Source organism: Corvus brachyrhynchos, unplaced genomic scaffold (genome assembly GCF_000691975.1).
Source record: "Corvus brachyrhynchos isolate BGI_N302 unplaced genomic scaffold, ASM69197v1 scaffold22, whole genome shotgun sequence".
Taxonomy (NCBI): domain Eukaryota; kingdom Metazoa; phylum Chordata; class Aves; order Passeriformes; family Corvidae; genus Corvus; species Corvus brachyrhynchos.
The window spans coordinates 7963378-7977569 of NW_008238355.1; the positions used below are offsets into that span (position 1 = coordinate 7963378).

The 14192-nt window shown below is 38.7% G+C and overlaps 1 long non-coding RNA gene across 9 annotated transcripts in view; it reads left to right on the forward strand.

The window, feature by feature from the left end:
- Positions 1-5613: 5613 nt before the first annotated feature.
- LOC108446995 overlaps positions 5614-14192 on the forward strand; it is a 60571-nt gene continuing 51992 nt past the window's right edge. For 4 of the 9 annotated variants that reach the window (XR_001862343.1, XR_001862345.1, XR_001862348.1 and 1 more), the window contains exons 1-5: positions 5614-5756; positions 6965-7032; positions 8963-9091; positions 9850-9986; positions 13352-13659. This is a non-coding gene — a long non-coding RNA (uncharacterized LOC108446995). Of the gene's footprint in view, positions 5757-6964; positions 7033-8959; positions 9092-9849; positions 9987-13351; positions 13660-14192 lie in introns of all 9 variants that reach the window. The other 5 variants (XR_001862346.1, XR_001862350.1, XR_001862347.1 and 2 more) reach the window with 4 other exon arrangements.

The following is a 14192-nucleotide window of genomic DNA, read 5'->3' on the forward strand; positions in this document are numbered from 1 at the left end:
TCAGCTACAGAGAGAGGGTAAAGCAGTTATTCTTTAACAAATGCCATGCTATATGAATTATGTAATTTCCATGGTTATAAAACAACTTGGGAAATTGTACTGTAACAATATGATATATGCTAGGATTGATTACTCCAAAAATCCTTTCAAGAGGAAAATTGTGGGGGGATGGGAAGGGAAAGGCCTTTTTTTTCCACTCAAGCTTCACTTCCTAAAGATTTAACTTCTGTGGAGAAAAACCTCACATTCAGTTGTTACATTTAGTGGTCACTCAATTTGTGTATTCATTATATGCATTAAATAGCCAAATATATTCTTTTCAGTACTTATGAATAGTTTAATTTATTCTGCTGAAAGAGAGATAACTATCAGAAATAGCAATAGAATTCACATAATGAGATAAGAATACTAGAAAATCTGAGGATTTTAGTACAGTCCATTATTCATTCAATTCCTGGCAGCCTTTATGATTACAAATCATTTGATTGACTAACTAGACATTCTCAAAGTGAATTATGAATCAGGTTCATTTTTCCTGGTTGAGAGCTGGTACATGTTGTAACTCTTCCACTTAGTGATATATCAAGTTCTTGTAACAGTAATAAGAGATATAATCAACTCTTTATTTCAGGACAAATAAATTGGCTTTTCAAAAATGAAATGTGGTTGCTAACATTTTAACAGTGTGCAATGTAATTCCTTCCTGCTATTCTCAGAGTGCAATCTGCTGTGATGACACAGCTTTTGAATATTTGACTTTGCTGAAATTATTTTAAGAGCCTCACACCCTCAATCCAGGCATACCGATCTCAGTGAAAATTTGGTGTTGGGTTTAAGAGCAGTGAGTGGTCCCTTTACTTGCTGAAAACAAGCCTCAGACACTGAAAACCTGGGCTGCAATTTGCCCTTTTGTGCCTGGCTCTGATCTCAGCTTGGGGATACTGAACAGCTTTAAAGCTGTTTAAGTTTACTTTGAAACACAAAAAAGGAAAAAAAGAAGAATCTCTTCTAAAGTGTGCTTGACCCTCAAGTCCTCTTGCATGAAAAAGTCCCTCAGGCTTTTGTGGAAATTATGCAAGGGGAATGGCTGGCAGGTTAGGGTCCTAGGGTAGGACTCATTTGTAGAACAAATGCACAATCAGATCACAAATCCCTCTGGAATAGGTTTAGTGAGAGGTGCATTTCACCTTCGAATCACTACAGGGAAAACCAAACCAAACCAAACCAAACCAAACCAAACCAAACCAAACAAAAAAAAGACTGCTCAAAATCTGTGCAAGTGAATGTCCGAGCAGAAAACCACTATGAAGAGCATTTGTGCCTGGAATCTGCATGGCAGATGTAGTCAATAGTGTTGGTTTGGGTTTTCGGGGTGTGGTGGTTCCTGGATATTTATGTCCCTGTCAGCAGAGCCAGCTCCCATGTGTGGTGATATGGGCTGGTATGAATGATAAATTGTTGGGTCTGAGGGATAGGGTACACCAATTTGTGTATTCATTATATGCATTATATGCAAATACACAATTATTTTTGGGTCCTCTGGTATGTGTGCTGAAACAATGCATATTCCTGCATTGGGTTCTGTGCAACAACACTGCCACAGGTCAGAGTTTTGTGGGGAGGAAAGGATTTTCTGCTGGTTAGGGAGGTTAGCCTAGCGTTTGTGTGCTTATTTTAGTTACAGTAAAGGGATGGGCTGATATTCAGTGCGTTGACATTATTTATAGAACAATTTCAAAGATTTCAATCCCCTCCCTCTCCCTTCTGAAACACAGAAGCACAACTCTAAAGCAGGATCTTTTGGAAGAAAAGATGTATTACCACTTAAGTTTTGGAAGGCCTTAATGTGGTCATTCATTTTACAAACAATGGTTAGAGACTTCGGATTTCTTCTTTATTCATCTTGCTATCTAATTTCTAGTCTTCTAAGAACCTTAATTAAATGCTGATTAGTTTAGAATATTATTAAATAGCTTTCATAGGATTTTTAAAATTTCTGATTACATCATGAGTACAGATTATTAAATGTTCCGTTCACTTTAAAATTATGATTAAGAGGATAATACCAAAAAAGATGTTTGTAACAATTTTAACTAAGCTGTGTTAATTGAGTTAGGGGATAAGAAATGAGATTTAAAGGGTGAGAAATGACTGAAATCAAACCCTGCATAGTTTTAAAATCAAGTGGATTAAGAGAATGGTCAGAATGGAGGAGATGTGGGGTCAAAAACTGAATGAATGGTTTGAATAGAAAATTCACTTACTTTTAGGTCACATGTCTTCTCTTTTGCAGAAACAGTTTGCAATGGCACCTACTATCGTGTGGTTGAACATGAAAGGTAAAAAGTGCCTGCTAGCTATCAAAAGGCTACATGTTGGTCATTGTCAGGCAAAGGTACGCAACAAGAACGGACACAGAAAAGTCTGCTCAAAAAGTACCACACCTGACAGCTCTGTATCCACTGATATGCACTTCAGATAAGCCTCCAGCATGCCTGGGTCACACCGGTTGGGATCATTGTCCCAAGCAGTGCATGGAGTGGCAATGGTTTTGTTGCCTTTTTTTTAATGTGTCAAGTGTGGGCCACCCTTCTGATCTGACATTTGTTTGTTACTACTATTTGTCAGCATAGCATGCATTTTTGCTAGGTTATTTTACGTATCGCTCTGAAATACTGGTTGGGAGTTAAATGCCCCGTTTTCTTCTTTGTGGCCATCTCCCAGACCCTCACCATTCACAAGGCTTTGCATGGGACGTTCCCACCTCATCACTTGTAGCAGGAGCATGGCTCTAACCTATCTGGAAAACAGAGTAAATGAGTAACCAGAGACACTTCCATGATGGAGTAGCTTCTGGAATCATCTGTACTTATGAAATTTACGTCACCCTTTGTAGTTTCGTTCTGGGCATGTGAGAGGAAACCAATACTTGTGAAACAGACAAGGGAAAAGAAAGAAGGAAAGCAAATGAAAAGCAGGGTGCAGAACTTAAGCTACCACAAAAGGATGATGGAGGGAGTGTGCCTTTGTTCAAAAGATTGACACAGGCAGTCTGTTAAGGACCAGCTAACTCACATGACAAACATCAGGTTGGCTATCACATGTATACTGCTTGCATATGGATTCCTTACACTTGGTATGTGCTGCCTCTTTCTTTGGAATGCTTGCTAGTTTCCGAAGTTTTGTACTGATTCAGGGCATAAAGAGAAATCTAAAACATTATACATCCCAATGAAGCTGGGGAAAGGCTGTGTGCAAAAAATCAGCTCTTGGACCCCAAAGAGAAAAGCATAAAATGAATTTGAATTTAACCAAGAATAATAAAATACTGTAATGACTGATGGAGGCATTATTATTGCAGGCTGAGTTATGTAGGTTGGGATTTAATATGTACCTCTTTCTTTCAACCTTAACAGCTTTAATTATTTTTATAAACAAAAACCCAAAATCAATACATCCTTAAACACTACTAATAAAAAAATTAAGTTATCATTGATATTTGGAAACAGAAATCGAAAAGAACATATTGCATTCACACCAACTACATACCAAGCAGAACGTTAATAACATTAACCTTTACTCTATCAGATATTTTCGAGAAATACCACTATATTTTTTGCAATGGCTCATATCTGTCATTTAACTGACATGTGAACTTTTCTAAGTTTGCCAAATCACTGAGGCCTGAATACCATTCAGCAATGTTAATTTTGTTTTCCTATTCCAGCTTTTACACAATTATTCTCATGGCAATCATTCTAGCCTTGAGTATAAATAATACTTCAACTGGTTTGTTGATATCCAAAAAATGATGTGTATCTACATTAAGAGATTTTGGAGTCTAATGGGAAAACCATGCATATTATTGAGCTGAAATGCCTATTTCTTTCCTCCCAGATGGGAAGTAGTACAAGGTAGTGCCATGGCATATGCATTAATTTTATTCCTTCCGCAAATTTTAGCACATATTATTTTTGCAGATTTTGAGTCTTTGCCTCCTACCCAGTATCCAGGAGAGTTAAAAAGGAATTTGCTGCAGAAAAGATCTCAGTCTTAACAAGGACCCTGGATAACTCTTAGGTGAGCTGAGGAAGAAGAGCTTGGGAGCAGTTCTGCTCTGGAGAAGAGTAAGAGAAAAAATGAGAGTTCAGTAGGAAGAAATCCTGAGGAGGATTAACAGGGGCATAATGAGAGACAGAAAGTATACAATTTTCCTGGCTCCCATATTTCAGTCCTACAGACTGGGTATGTTGGCTCTGAAGGTTCGAGCAATAAATAAAGAGCACATTTAAAATGAGGAGGATTACAACCAAAGAATAATGGGAAACATAAATCCCAGTATCTGTTCATCAGTGTTGCTACCCCATTAAAACTTAGTCTCTAACAGATTTCTTCCTAACTCTATGGATTTCTTGCACATTATTTTCCACAATTTTATTTCATATTACTTGCTTTTTCAAATTCCAGGCCTTTTCTTAATTTTTCTTGCTTTTCAGTCCAGTGGAGCTTTTAATTTCCTCAGGATCTAAGAAAGTGGAAGGAGCACACTGTATTGCAAGCTGAATATTTGTGTGGGAATGAGTTGTGTGGGAGCATTTTAACCAGTGCTTTATAGATACTCAAAAGACTAAGTTTAAAACTGTGATTGTTAATGTTTGCAGATGTGTAAGCATAGCAGGGTCTCATCTTGAAAGACTGATGGTCTGAGGAGACACGAGACAGTACAAAAAGAGGTTTTGACTTATTTGATCAGTGTTTTTCTCTTTACTGCTTTACTCTCTGTGTTCCTGTAAGCTGGCCTTTGTATATGTTGTAACCTGTGCCTATCACTTACAAGGAGTTGTAAGTTAACATCAGTTAATGGCTGCGGAATCCAGAGTGGGTGCTGAGTCTTGAGGGAAGCCCTGGGTAAACCAGCTCAGAGAGTGGTGCGGGGGCAAAATGGGATTGTCCTTTCACCCTGGCTCATCCAAAGGCCGCAATAAGGCATCTACTGTATTTAGATGAAGGTGAAGTTACTCCTCCAACTGCAAAGAGGAAAATGCAGATGCACAGGTGAGCATGTGGATGGAGAAAAGGCATGTGTTGCACTCCACAGCCCACCATGTAATGCAGCTCTTGGGAGAAGCCCAACCTGTCACACATGCACAATGCAAGCTGACTGCCTGTGCCTCTGCAGAACTGCACAGAGGACCATGGTCCTCCCTGCTCTATAAAGGTTTTCTGAATTGAAGAACACATCTGTCTCCAGAACAAAAAGATAGGCACACGCTTCTTGATTTGAGAATCACAATGCCCAGCCAGGTCAGTGCCAGCTACATAATGAATTCTAAAAACACAGATTTGGTGGCCAAACACAACAGTGCGTACCTAGCTGCAAATCTACATAAAAATTGATATTTTTAGTATCTGCTTAATCTATCTTAGTTTTAATTTGACACACCTACTGGTATGAAATATCTCAGTGTTCTCTCTCTCTCCACTGAGCAACTATGGTCAAAACATCTCTAGTTTAGACATCTCATTTACGTGCTACCACGGGATGGGATGAAGTCAACCTTTATTTCTGTCGTCCTTTTTTTGTCCTTTTTTTTTGTCTTCTGATTAACACAGATGCAGTTTTCGTCAGGATAACTTCTGTTGTGTTTGAATTCCTCTTTGTGTGGTTCCCAGCATTTAAGGCAGTGCAGCACTGCAGCATCACACCCCTCTCTGGAATGCTATTCCCTCAAGACTCCAATGGCAGAGAGAGATGGGTAATGTTTTCTGAGCTTCTTCCTCTATTTTTATTCTTCCTCTATTCCTCATTTTCTATAGAGGATCAAAATGGATTATTTTCATCTTGACATGCAAATGCCTAGGCTGTGCCCTTGGCTGAGATCTCAGCATTGACTACATAAGTGAAAGATATGGGAGTAGTAGCATTTTAATATTGCATATGGAAGTGGCAGTCTTATTTCTCAAGGAAAAAAAAAAGAAAAAGTTACTGTAGCCCTTTGTGCCTCAAAAAAAAAAAGCCTAATAAAAACATTTCCTCATGAGTTACTGAATACTATATTCACATGCAGTCATTGGTCTGCACAGAGGCAAATTAACATTGTGTGCAGCTTGATATTGTTGTACTCTGATCTGCCCATTTGCCATGCCAAAAGTATCAATGGGAGTAAAAGACACATGAATAATTTTACCAAGTCAGATTATACCTCCAAATATGAGCATTTAATAAGTGATGGAATTAGAACAGAAATAGGAAGGATTTCTAAGGCTGCTTGAGAAATGCATATAGAGATAAAAAGGTCAAATTCTTCATCAATTTTCACTCTGCACAACAGCAGTTAAGTAAATGAAATAACATGACCTGCAAATTGGTGCAGGATACAACTCTCAGAATATGTCAATACACCATAAAAGTCATCATGTGGTTTCATGTTAACATGAAAGAAATGGTATCTGACCATGAAAGCATGCACACTGGCTCACTGTTTCTAATTATTGTAATATTCTTTTTCTGAAACAACAGCAGCAGCAAACACTATCAAGAAATTGCCTCCTGGCTGACATTCTCGGCAAATCCTCATGGCTATTTACTCAAATGAACAGCCCAACAAGTAAGCTGTTAGCCTAAATGAAAATTATAGCAGATAAAAACTGTCAGCCTGGGAACTGAACTAATAAGGAAAAAAATTGCACGAAGCTGACGGCACAGTTTTGAACACTAGGAAGAATAAAGGAAAGCACAGCTACTGAAGTTAACTCATGACACTGAGGTAAACAGGAAAAATCCCCATCCATTTCTACATCACACATAGCTGATTAATGCAAGATTCAGCAGTGCTGGCTTAACCATGCTTTTACACATTAAAACTCAAGACAGTGTTTATGGTAGGCAGTGAATTAAGTGTGGACTGACAATGTAGCAGCGTGGTGCTACTGCTAACTTTCCTTGTTTTTCACTTGCGTGCAGGAAAAGTGACAAGATGGGGTTAGGCAACCTGGACCCATTCTTCAAAGCATTGCAGAGGAGTAAACAAGGTATTTGTAAGAGGTTGGGGAAGCACTCTGGCACAAGGTCCTGAGTGGGGCGAAGGGTTGGAGGGGAAAGGTGGTAAGCCACATTGGGCTTGTTCTGCAGAGTCCCTGGTTGCTGTTCAGGCTAAGGTCTTGGAGACAGTCTACTGACAGGCCTTCTGCCAGGAGATTTGTTACTACAAGAGTTTTGCTTAGGCAGGATTTTATTATAAACATTGTCTCAATCCTCCTTTTATAAAAATCTATCCCACCTTTCTCTTCTACCCCAGGAGGAGGAATATTTTGTATATATATCTGGATGAAACACACAAACAAATCCATTTCCCATGGATAATATATTCAGAGTGATTTGCTTTTCAGAGTCAGAAGCTCAAAATCATGAATTTATTATGCAAAGTAATAATTGCAAATTATATTGGCAAACTCCATTCCAGAAAAAAAAAAGGAGTATTAATATAACTAAAAGGATTAAAAAATATTGGCTGTTAACTTGGGGCTACTACAGATATTTTAGGAGGTTATATATCTCTGTTCCACCTAAACCACCAGAGGCAGTAGCTTTCATTTTAAAGGTCTAGTGAGATACTGCAATTAATGGGCCCACCTAACAGCATATGTTGTGCTTATATTGAGTAGTAAGACATGGAAAGAAAATGAAAGAAATGCTTAGTGCCGTAAAAATTTGCATCTCTTTCTAGTTCATTTTTTAGTGCAAAGAAACGGAATATATCAGGGACAGAACATGAAAGGATTTGACTTCAGTTTTTGGGTCAAGCTAGGCTATGCCTTTAGTGGGATAACCGGACAACATATTTTGACTTTGTGGGTCTTACAGAATCTGAAATGCCTCATTAACAATCCCTTGGAGATATATAATGCTTCCCAAGGATGACTGGAGCAGACCAGCTGCTCCATGTGAAACTACGGGCAGGTGGCTATCCCTACTTTAAGATGCCCACAGGTTCCCTGCCTGGCTTGGTCCTTTCTGGTCATCAGCAGAAAGGGGCACTGACAGCTGCCATCGTCAGGATCTTTAATGCAGTGCTTGTCAGCTACATGAGATTTATTTGTTCTTCTGGATCTGTATGTTATATCAGGGGTACTCACAGGATTAATTTGCAATCATGGTCTTCACAAAAACCCACAGCTCTCTGCTGCCACAGGAACATTTTCCCCTCTGGCACACATGTTCCATTAGAAAGCATTCTGTAGTAGATTATGTTATCCAGGCTAGTTGATATTTGAGAGTAATTATGATAAAAATAAAGATAATATGCTTGTAAACTTTGCAAGTGATTATTGCAGTACTTATGGTGTAATTCACAGAGATGGCACCATTAGAAAGTAACGAAGCTTGCTAAGTTAAAACTTTAGTGACATTTTTAACATTTCTTGAAAGCATTAAGACCTGAGTGCAAGGATGGGATTCAGGTGCTCTACAAGTTATGTTTCTGTCTCTGTCACATATGCTGGCTGTATTCTTGAGAAAGTATAGTGCTTCCCTTCCCATAAGGGGGATGCTTGAGAATCACTTGCTGATATCAGCCCGGGAGGAACTTATCTAGATTGTGGTGTGAAAGCCTCAGTGTAGCTAGGCTTCCAGGCCTGATTGTAGTTAAAGCCTTAAGGGATGTGCCTTTCTGAGGTGGGGAGAAGAGTGAGTTATTTAGCATTTGCAAGGGACTTGAAGACTTAGGAGATGTGGGAGTTTACAACCCACTGCACGCAGAGAACAAACTATCTAACCCTTACTACCTCACACCTTTTCTCATAATGTGCCTTATTGATAGTGATTACTGTGAAAGGGGTTCCACCGTGTTGAAAAAGGTCATTAATAAAAAAAGAAGTAATTGAGATGTTTAGTGTTGTAAACATTGAATTTGCTAAAATTCCCCTTCATTGAACAAAAAAATCTGTTTTGTTTTTCAAGCAGAGCAACATAGATCATGATTCACAGATTGTTTACACAGATCCCAAGACCAACATGCCTTAGGACTGAAAAAGGGGAGCAGTCTGCAGCCTCCAGCCTTGCCCATCTGTGTTATCAACAGCACATACAAAGGTAAACCTGCTCCTCAGGTGTCACAACACAATTCCTCCAAATGGAATCGAACTGTAGTATGGTCTTGGTCTTCCCCATCAGGTGAGGACACAGAGCAATTAACTCTTTTAAACATGCAGTAAGTCCAACTAAAAGCACAGTTAAAATCAGAAAAGGGAATTGGAGCTCAGCAAAACTCAGCAAAGCTGAATAACTACTCAACTAAATCCAATTATCTTTGTATTTGTAGAGTTATTCTTGCGAGGAAGCTGTTTTGGGAACTCCAAATAATTCTTGATGTGGCAGTGTTTTGATATGGCTTGGGAAGTTCCTCTCATTTTACATGTTCTCAGTAAAATTGCTGTCATGACTGATGACCTCAGCAGCAAAGAATGAGGCATTCTGTATCTCTACATCCACTGATCCAAAGAAACTTTGCCATAAGGTTTAGCAATTAATCTTGGAGTACTACAAATAGTTACAACTGAACTCTACACGCCCAACAAATGAACAAGTATGTCTTATGTCATGTTGAAGTGCAATACCATTAGGCAAAGCTAACAACAGAAATTCTAGTATGAGCTGAAGATGCTCAGGTTAAAAACCATTCTTGTGGTTCCCAAATTGCATCATAACAATAATGTAAAAATGGAAAATCAGGTCTGTATTTCCTTGCTAGGGTCTCAAATCTGATTTTGAAGCTTCAGTTGGCCCTACTGCCTTGAAAACTACAGAATGATTGGATTTTATGCAATTTTAACCTTCAAAATGTTTGGCAGTCTAGACTCCTTTTTCTGCTGGTGAAGAGGACAAATCAGCTCATCACTGTGTAAGAGAGGCAGGCTCTGGGTCGCTGACTTCTGAAGACACCAAGGTGATCCTGGACTGAAGTGCCTTGAAAGCTGATATCATGCAGGTGACTCCACCATGCAATCCACAATACTGAATGAGCAGTTTACGTTTCCTGCCCTGCATCTCAAAACACGTTCAAAACAGCAGACAGAAGCATCTATTCACTCAGTAGACAAACACTAGACCTCATGAGTGTAGGTCTTACAGGATTTTTTTTTTGTTTGTTTCTCATCAAACTGAGAAGGGGAAAACTGTTTTCTGTTAAAATATTTTGGAAAGTGGACATAGAAAGTGATAGTGACTGCCCTCTTCTTGTAGTGTAATAGCCCTATTGTCAGAGCTGTCACAGAGGAAGAGGGACACGTGGGTCCCATTTCCCCTTCTGCTCAGACCCATGTTTCCTGCCCTTTAGAGAAAAGGCTCTAGTCAACAGGAGGATTCAGTATTCACCGAGGAGCCAGTGAGCGAAGATGAAAGGGAGCTCATGGCTTCAGGGGTCAGAGGATCCTTTCAGTTGCACTCTCTGCTCCCAGGATCATTTCTGTTTATTTAAAGACTCCTTCATGTAAGCATACACAGTCTTGGGATGACAGAGTGACACGGTTTTGCCACTTTCTGCTGACCCACACAACATAGACTGTGCCTTGTAAAAAAAGTAAGGAACACATGTTTTTGTTGAATAGAAATTGAAGAGATTGGGACTATTCAATTGACAAAAACGAGTAAGAAGGAATATAAAATAGCACTATTTGAGATAATGAATTGTACTGAGAAGGTAAAACAGGTTCTTTGTTTATCCAATCAAGAAAATAATGAAGAAGAAAGGAGGAAAAAAATGTAACCAAAGGAAGCTTTTCTTTTCCTTTTCTCTCTCTCTCTTTTTTAAACAAAAGCTGCAATTAACCTGTTGAACTAATTTCTACTAGGTATAACTTAGGCCAAGAGATTAGTAGTCAAATCCAGAAAGGATTAGACATGTATATGCATAATGAAAATATCCATAAACTACAATAGGTAGAATATTATCTCAAACCCTTTTATAGAATAGCATACCTCTTAATACCAATTGAAACCTGTGTACCTCTGTCTAGTCGAGGACCTTGTGAAGCACTTGTCTTTTCATCCAGGGTCTGTACTTATCTACCTTACTGAAAAAAACAAAAAAGACAATAAAAGAAGCCAGCTACAATATAGTATACTCCTCTGCATTATTTCTGTTCCAGGGGAGCAGCTGTTTTATTGCTTAGATGGAACAGTGATTTTACAAAGTTAGGTGATATTTATACTTCTTATATTAGCATTTTTACACTATAATTAAAATTCAGCCCTGGTAAATAGAGGGAGAAGCATAATCTGACCACCCAGCTAGGAATGAAATGTTGGAGCCTTTTCCATAAGAAGAAATCCACAACAGTGAGGATGTGATTTTCCATTATAAGTGTACTCTTACTTGCAACAGGAGTGAACTGACAGCAAAGGTCTTTGCAGAATAGCTTTGCAGTATACCAATAATGCAGTGGGAGAGGTGGACAGCTATCAAATTCTCTATGTGCCCTTTCATGCAGGCTGGGGATAAACCTTTCCCCTGCACTCTGTTATTAGGCGCACAATGAAAATCTGGGAAAATCAGAGATCATTTCAGGATTGGGCTCTTCTTCCTTCTCTTCCTGGACTTATTTAGAAATTAATAAGTACAGGCAGATCTTAAAATAACTACAAAGGTTTTATAACTGGTTTTAGTGTCTGGGAGGCCACAGAAGTTAAGAGAAGAATAACTCTCACATTATATTAAGTCAACAGTTATTTACTGTCTGTAGTAAATGTCAAATCAGAATTTCATTTGAATTTATATAGTCTTTTCCTCTCTGATCTCTTTTTTGCTGGTCTCTTGGGCCATCTAAATTTTCTCATTCCTGAGGAAGGCTGCCCTTGTAGCCCCTTAATGTGACCCTAGGGGTGAGAAAACCAACTGGTTTTCTGTTTGCTGCTGAATATATTGTTTTACTGTTATGAAAACATAGAAAGGTCTTGCCTTGCTACCAGACCTGCTATCTCACATTGTCAAATTCAGAGAAATAGTTTTACTGTAGTTATATCCACCACAAAGAGTTGAGCATCGAACACTGGATTCCTGACTGTCCTTGTGTCCTCAGGTACTACTAAAGTTTTTGCAGTCCAAAGGTGTTCACTGCCTTAAGTGTTCAGCACTAAAGAAAGCTTGTTCTACCAATATAAATTTATCAGCTAAAATCAGCTGTGAATGATATTTAATAATTTCAGAGTTCCTTTACTCTTCGTTTATAATTTGTCACATTACTTTATTACTGTTTGCAAAAGTAACAAAGGATATTGCAACAGGGATTCATTTGGGCAAATTAAACCTTCAGTGGAATTTCAAATGCAGGCATTCGTTCTCTGGGATTAGACATCAGCAGCCTGTGGAATTATTTCTGACATTTCATCCATCATACACTCAGAATAACTAAACAAGCTGGTGCTGCTCTCTTCCTGCTCAAAGAACAACTTTCACAGAACCTTCCCAACCTATTAATGTCAGGAATCTGTGCTTGGAAAATTCAGAGAAAAAAGAAAAATCTTCCACAAGTGAAAGGCAGAGATCTTATCATGTATCAATAACATGCATTGGGAAGTCTGTTCATAAACAGATCTTTAGCTGGTGTAAATTGGAATGACTTAACTGGTGTATGTATATGGATTTAGTTCAGTCCTGGAATTTTTACCACAGGAGTGACTAGATCTACAACTGTGAGAATCTGGACCTGCTCTTCTGAAAACAAACCATGAAACTGGTATTAGGTGGAATGGAAGGTGGACTGCTTCTTTTCATCTTCTTTGTTTGAAAAGTAAACTGTAAAGCACATAACTTTTCAGCATAACCTCTTGCACTCTGCAATTTTCGGTCTTTTCTTGAATCTCTGAGCACATACTTCAGTGGCCAAAGTTTCACTTCAACCAGCTCCTTTCAGGCCAAACATGGTCAAACTAGATTAACTGTATTATGTAAATACCATAGCATTAGTGAAAAAAACCTATGGGCTACCTAATTATTAAAGGTCAATAACCCCTTAAACTATATTAAATTTTTTTTCCTAATAAACCACAAATAGGTTTCCCATTTTGGACAGACCTTCAAGAATTTTTTCAATTACAGGACGTTTCCTTCCCCACCCTGCCTCCTCCCCTCCCCTGCTTTAAAAATGAATATAACGTGCTTTGACGTAGCACGGTCTCACACTGAAATCTACAATCATGTACCTAAACTAACAAAAAGGTAAAATCACCAAAAGGGAGATTTTAGAAACAGAATGCATAATCAGATAAATGAGAAGAAAGTTTTGAAAAGGATTGCAGAGGAGTAATATAAGATATTGCTGGTGTGCTTCTTACTTCATTATTGTTTTCCTTCAGTAAAAGTTCTGTCAGCTGGGGAGAGTTACTCACATGTTTGAAGCTGGGTCTAATTTCTCCGAAGTCAGATTCCTTATTCCCAGGACTCCACTCCACAGTGCCAGCACAAACATACATCAGCAGCTGCACAGCACTTTAAAGAGCTAGCATGGACATATCAAGCAATTACACCATTTCAGATCTCTGTCCATTATTTTCACTGAGCAAATCTGAAGTTGGAAGAATCAGTCAGAGAAAGCAAATAAGCATTTTGGAAGTCGGAGTACCTCATCTGAGGAGTGAAACTCACCTACTGCTTAACCTTGTAGGTAAGAAATGCTGATGTGAAGAATGATCCCTTTGCCACAAATAAAGCTTTAAAAAGTACTTGGATTTTCACTCTGATGAATACAGTGAGTGCTGGTGCACTGAGCTGGTGTCAGCCTTACTTCTGCCAGGGGCAAATGTAGTTCTGGTTGCTTCTGAACTCAGGAAAATGTGTCCAAGCTGATTTCACTTCTGGTGGAATCTCCTTTGAGTAGGGGCTGTGCTGTGGATGAGTTGAGTAGAATGAAATGAATGAAGAAACTAAGTTTGAAATTCTTGTGTTACTTCCAAAATTAACTTTTTGTTGCTACTGAGCCTAGATTTGTGCTGGTTTTTTTTAGTGTGCACGTATGTGTCTATGTGTGTGTGTGAAATACATGCTATTGTAGACAGACATTGACTTCTTGTACAAAAAAAGCACACCTGTCCTGTGGCCTGAACTTGACAAATAAAAGCATTAACAAGCTACTCATTAAATAAGCAATAGTGTAACCATGCCTTTGGTTTAAAGGTGTTGGTGTGGCTGAGTTGTTAA